This window comes from Dendrobates tinctorius, unplaced genomic scaffold, assembly GCF_039654945.1.
Source record: "Dendrobates tinctorius isolate UK_male_01 unplaced genomic scaffold, ASM3965494v1 ptg000203l, whole genome shotgun sequence".
In the NCBI taxonomy this organism is placed as follows: Eukaryota; Metazoa; Chordata; class Amphibia; order Anura; family Dendrobatidae; genus Dendrobates; species Dendrobates tinctorius.
The window spans coordinates 24458870-24464869 of NW_027361870.1; positions in this window are offsets into that span (position 1 = coordinate 24458870).

Consider the following 6000-nt stretch of genomic DNA (forward strand, 5'->3'; position numbering starts at 1 on the left):
AAGACGTAATCAATCTCGTTTCCGTTCCTTTCGGAATTCTTCAGGCTAGTCATAACAGTTCCCCTCTCAGGGACAACACACGGGCGGCACAGAGGCCGGACAGAAACTGGCAGTCAAAGGAAAGCCAGGCAAAATCCAAGGAAGGGAAAGCTCAGATTTTTCATTAATCATTACTCATCGCCTCCGGAAAACACCCCACTTGTAGGCGGACGACTGCTACTCTTTCAGCAGGTCTGGCTGCCTATTACAGAAGACAGGTGGGTCAAGGAAATAGTGTCTTCAGGATACAAAATCGAGTTTACTACCAGCCCACCGCACAGGTTTTTTCTCTGTTCCTCCAAAACCTCCACTCAAAGCTCGAGCCTTCCATCAAGCGGTTTCATCCCTCCTGCAAGCAGGAGTCATAATACCGGTTCCAGCAGACGAGCGCTTACGAGGGTTCTACTCCAACCTGTTCGTGGTGCCCAAAAAGGGAGGCAGCGTCCGACCCATACTAGACTTCAAGCAACTGAATAAGTATGTTCGAGTTCGTCACCTTCGCATGGAATCCCTCCGGTCAATCGTTGCGTCCATGGAGGAAGGAGAATATCTCGCCTCCATAGACATACAGGACGCATACCTGCATATACCGATTGCTTCGCCCATCAGAGATTTCTCAAACTCGCAATCAACCAAGACCATTTCCAGTTTGTGGCCCTCCCGTTTGGTCTCGCCACGGCTCCCAGAACATTTACAAAGGACATTGCAGCTACCATGGACGTTCTGCACTCCAGAGGCATAGTAGTCGTTCCATACCTGGACGACCTCCTCATCAAGGCCCCCACCTTCAAGGACTGCGAGGTCAAAGTCTCAATCACGATCGACACTCTGAGTCGCCTGGGATGGTTAGTCAATTTACAGAAGTCCTCGACTACCCCAAGTCAGTCTCTGACCTTCCTGGGGATGCTATTTGACATCTCTAGGGGTCTGGTGATCCTCCCCAGGGACAAAGCACTGGCCCTCCGTTTGGGAGTTCACACTCTCCTCCGCGGTTTCCCCCGATCTCTCCGGTATGCCATGAGCGGACTGGGCAGGATGGCAGCGGCAATGGAGGCGGTACCATTTGCCCAGATTCACCTCAGACCCCATCCTCAAGTCCTGGGACAGGAATCTGTTCTCCCTCAAGAGAGAGTTCCGGTTATCAGCGAAAACCAGGAGGTTCCTGCACTGGTGGCTCCAGCCAACCTCGCTTGCAATGGGAAAATCCTTTTCTCTCCGGTCACTGAAAGGTTTTGACCACCGGCGCAAGCCTTTCAGGTTGGAGCGCGGTACACCTACATCACAGAGCGCAAGGCAAGTGGTCACCAATGGAAATGACCATGCCCATCAACATCTTGGAAATTCGGGCCATCTTCCTGGCATTGAAAGCCTTCCATCACTTGCTAGCAGACTCTCATATCAGAGTGCAGTCGGACAATGCCACGGCGGTGGCATACGTGAACCATCAAGGCGGCACCCGCAGCATCCAGGCGATGAACGAAGTAACACGTATCCTACACTGGGCGGAGGATGCGAGGTCGGTACTCTCTGCGGTCCACATTCTGGGTGTGGACAACTGGGAAGCCGACTATCTCAGCCGTCAAGGAATGGACTCGGGGGAGTGGTCTCTCCATCCCGAAGTTTTCCATCAGATCTGCCATCGTTGGGGGACCCCGGACGTGGTTCTGATGGCATCCCATCTCAATGCCAAAGTTCCCAATTTCATGGCCAGGACGCGCGATCCGCAGTCGCTCGGAGCAGATGCCCTGGTTCAGGACTGGACCCAGTTCCAGCTTCTGTACATTTTTCCACCCCTTCCCCTGATTTCCAGAGTCTTGAGGAAGATCAAACAAGAGGGTGTTCCCCTCCATCCTATTCACTCCAGACTGGCCCAGGCGTACATGGTACGCCGACGTAGTGCAACTCACAGCAGACGCTCCCTGGTGTCTCCCCACACGTCCCGAACTTCTGTCACAAGGCCTGTTCTTCCACCAGAAATCAGGGGCTCTCAATCTGACGGCGTGGCCATTGAGACCTGGTTTTTGACCCAAGCAGGTTTTTTCATCGGACGTTGTTCAAACCATGAAAGCCAACTTCAGCCAAAACTTACTATCGTACCTGGAAGGCTTTCTTCACATGGTGCGAATTTCATGGGCACATCCCACTCCCCTATTCTCTTCCAAAGGTCCTCGGTTTCCTTCAGTCAGGCCTGGACGCCGGGCTATCCCTGGGCTCGCTTAAGAGCCAGGTGTCAGCGCTTTCAGTGCTCTTTCAGAGGCATTTTGCTAACAATCCACAAGTGAAGACTTTTCTCCAAGGGTTTCTCGATTGGTTCCCCCCTACAAACATCCGTCTGAGACGTGGGACCTCAACCTGGTCTTGACAGCACTACAGTCACCTCCTTTTGAACCCCTAAAGGAGGTCTCACTCCGCTTTCTATCACAGGAAGTGGTTTTTCCTGGTGGCAATCACCTCGCTACGCAGGGTGTCCGAACTTTCAGCTCTTTCCTGTAGACAACCCTTCCTGGTTTTTCATCAGGACAAGGTGGTTCTCCGTACAGTGCCATCCTTCCTTCCGAAGGTTGTGTCCACCTTCCACCTCAATGAGAAAATCTCATTACCATCTCTTTGCCCGGTTCCCGTTCATAGAGTGGAGAAGGCTCTGCATACGCTAGACTTTGTCAGGGCATTGCGTATGTCTAGGACTGCTCCCTTCCGGAAGTCTAATTCACTTTTCCTTCTTCCAGAAGGCGTTCGCAAGGGCCTACCGGCTTTCAACGCCACCCTTGCTAGGTGGATCAAGTCCACCATTCAAGAAGCTTACCGCCTTAACAATTCTGCTCTTCCGGCCGGTATCACGGCTCACTCTACGCGGGCGGTAGGGGCCTCTTGGGCCATTCAGCATCAGGCCTCGGCACATCAAGTGTGTAAGACAGCCACTTGGACTAGCCTGCACACATTTACAAAACACTACAGAGTGCATACCCAGTCCTCAGGGTATGCGAGCCTGGGTAGACGGGTCCTGCTGGCGGCACTACCCCAAATTTAGGGAACTGTCAGTACAATATTCGTCCACTGCTTCCCACCCAGGGACTGCTTTGGGACGTCCCACGGTTCTGTGTCCCCCAATAAGGCGACAGAGTAAAGGAGATTTTTGTGTACTCACCGTAAAATCTCTTTCTCTTAGCCTTTAATTGGGGGACACAGCTCCCACCCTGTTGCCCTTGCGGGCCGTTGTTACGTTTGGGTTCTCATATTGTTTGAGCTGGGTTCTCATATTGTTTGAGCTCATTTATGGTAGCCTTCTTACAGGCATGGTTATGTTTCTGGTATATTCCTCCTAATGCTTTTGCACAAAACTGGAGAAGGCTGACGCCGTCCAGGGGTGTATACTGCAGAGGAGGAGCCAAAGTTAATCTTTTTCAGATTATGCATAGTGTCGCCTCCTAGTGGACAGCAGCATAACACCCACGGTTCTGTGTCCCCCAATTAAAGGCTAAGAGAAAGAGATTTTACGGTGAGTACACAAAAATCTCCTTTTTTACATTTGTTTGTTTTTTTTTTTTTTTTTTTTTTTAAGAGATACTTTAGTGGTTCTATTACCTTAGTCCCTGACTCATTCCTTTACTTGGGTGCTGAGGGTTCATCGTGGTGGGCGCCATCATCTTCATTTGCCTAGGGCACCAAAATATCTTGTCCCGGACCTGATAACGTACTTGCTATCATGAGTCCTGTGTCTGCCAACAGTGAGGCATCCTGAGACCATTCATGTGTAGGGACTTTTCATCCGTGAAGGGGGCTCACTCACAATTGTTCCTAAGAACACTGCCATGAGTAAAGACTCTGATCTATACATCTTCCAAGAGCAATTTTTCCCAAAAATCCAGGAGCAATTTGATGATAAACAATGCTTTTTCCAGCATGATGAAGTAACATGTCACAAGGCAAAATTGATAACTAAGTGGCTCGGTGAATAAGTCATTGAAATTTTTGGTCCATGGCCAGGAAGATTCCAAGAGCTCAATCGAATTGTGGTCAAGTCTCAAAAATAGGTGGACAAACAAAACCACAGAAATTGTGATTGGGTAGTGATCAGCCAGGATTTAACTCAGAAGCTGATATCCAGCAGTCAGGGCCAAGGGCAGAAGTTTTCAAAAGTAAGAGACAACACTAAATACTGAGTCTTTGTATAAACTTCATATATTTGTTAATAAAACTTGAGGTGAGAAGTACAAAGACAAATGTGACTTGCCTACAGTCAAGCATGGTGGAGAGAGTGTCATGGTTAGGGGCTGCATGAGTGCTGTCAGCTGTGAGGAGCTACAGTTCACTGAGGGAACAATGAATGCCAACATGTACTGTGACATACTGAAGCAGGGCACGATGCCCTCCCTCCAGTGTTGAGCTATTTAGAGGACACACCAAATTTATATTGTTAACCAAGCTGTACACCGGCTATTTTACATTATATCTAAGTGTCAGATCTTCAGTGTTGTCCCGTGAAAGGATATAATAAAATAGATACATAAATGTGAGGGGGTGTACTCACTTTTGTGATATACTGTATATTTTTATGAATCATTTCACCCTCGGGTTAGGAGACATCTAAAAGCACTTTTTCGACTTTGTGAAAAATAAAATTTGTGAATCTCGAAATTTTTGGCCATGTCTGTATAATCAACAGTTCTTGGAGTGAATACGTCCATGTAGTGGAGCATGAACGAATTATCCTGTTGTAAAAAATTCCCGGAACCCACGAGAGGTACAATATGGCCCCATATATGACATACAAGCTATTTATTTTCATGATCTAGTTTGGACTGGACTAAAATATGCTGCAATTGTCTTTTCACGTAAACCTGAGATCCGTGTGAAAATGAGCCTATGCTGGCACATAGAATTTGTGTGTGATCCATTGTCTACATGGACGGCTCAAGAACGGAAAACACATTCATCTGAAAGTACCAAACTAGGCTGCAAGAAGTTAATGTAGTTCTCTATTTTACCAGTAGATGGCGGCAACCATTAACATATAAAAGATGTCAAGTTGGATCCTTGTATATATTTATTTTAATTATTGAATTGTGTGGTTACTTTGTGTTGTTTTTTAATTTGTAATATTTATGTCAAACTTTTTAGAAATAGTTTCCTGTGAAAAAGAAAAATTAAATCCTATATTAATGGGATCATTGTGTGATTGCTGGGACTGATCCCTGAGATCCTGATTTGATTACCAGCATAAAAAAACTGGAGTCTGAACTGAGAAAATAAATGAATGTGTATGCACAATGTAAGTGCATATTAACACATGACCATTAACCAGAGAAAACAACATTGTTCTTATTACCTTTATGCATTATTTGCAGTTTATTTTTTACTTCAGGATATTTGTGCTTTTTGCTTACCAGCATGAAGTGATCTGGACGCAGATAGCAGGCATGGGCCTGTGGGTCTTCGCTATGCTGATGTCTGTGCGGGAAAGGTTTCCAGGGTTATTCCAGCTGTCGCATTACTTCTCACAAAGCCCAGTATCGCTAGAACTAGTGTCATATGTAAAAGTTTGGGCACCCCTATTAATGTTAACCTTTTTTCTTTATAAAAATTTTGGTTTTTGCAACAGCTATTTCAGTTTCACATATCTAATAACTGATGGACTCAGTTATATTTCTGGATTCAAATGAGGTTTATTGTACTAACAGAAAATGTGCAATCTGCATTTAAACAAAATTTGACCGGTGCAAAAGTATGGGCACCCTTATCATTTTCTTGATTTGAACACTCCTAACTACTTTTTACTGAATTCCTGAAGCACTAAATTGGTTTTGTAACCTCATTGAGCTTTGAACTTTCAAGCCAGGTGTATCAAATCCTGAGAAAAGGTATTTAAGGTGGCCACTTGCAAGTAGTTCTCCTATTTGATTCTCCTATGAAGAGTGGCATCATGGGCTCCTCAAAACAACTCTCAAATGATCTGAAAACAAA